The sequence below is a fragment of the Helobdella robusta genome (genome assembly GCF_000326865.2).
Source record: "Helobdella robusta unplaced genomic scaffold HELROscaffold_9, whole genome shotgun sequence".
Taxonomy (NCBI): domain Eukaryota; kingdom Metazoa; phylum Annelida; class Clitellata; order Rhynchobdellida; family Glossiphoniidae; genus Helobdella; species Helobdella robusta.
In genome coordinates, this window is record NW_008705512.1 from 486,793 (window position 1) to 487,605 (window position 813).

Here is an 813-nt window from a genome sequence, read left to right on the forward strand (position 1 = left end):
ATCATCCCATCCGACCAATTATTAAACGAACTACAAACATGTTAACGCCAAACATTCGGTAGAATTTATAGATTATTGTAAAAATTATGGTCTTTTACCAACATATATATATATATATTTTTTAAAAATCGCGTTTTATATTGTTTATAGTTATTAAATTTATTTTATTGGTTTTCTGTTTTAATTAAATAATTTATATAAATTAATAATTACTTGTTCCTTCTTATCAAATATCTTACATACCTTATATATAATGCACTGAAGATGAGTTATCTATAACTTGAAATAGCTATTTGCAAATTTATTTAATGAAAATTTTTAAAAAACAATAAAATGTCTAATTTCTCTGACATTAATAAATTAAAAAGAAATATAAAATAGTTGAACAATGTTGAAAGTAGTATTGAATTTTTGAAATGTTGTGTTAACAATAGTCTGTCACCAAAATATATATATAAATATATATATATATATATATATATATATATATATATATAATTATTTTTAAAGATATATATATATATATTGATCAAAATATTCACGTGTAATTTTAATTTCATAACATGAATTTTTTGAGCGTTTTTGACAGTTTTTTCATGTTCTGATTTTCTAAGTTTGTTTTTTTCTTGTTTTAACCTGACTAACATGATTTAAAAACATTTGTAAGTTAAAGAATTTGGCACAAGCCTTATTTAAAACTTATAAAATTATCTTTATATGTAATGATAATTGTTGGCGCAGATTTTTGGTACATATCGCTATTTATCTCCGATGAACAATTTAGGGTGAAAACAAACGTGTTTATTTTCAGCC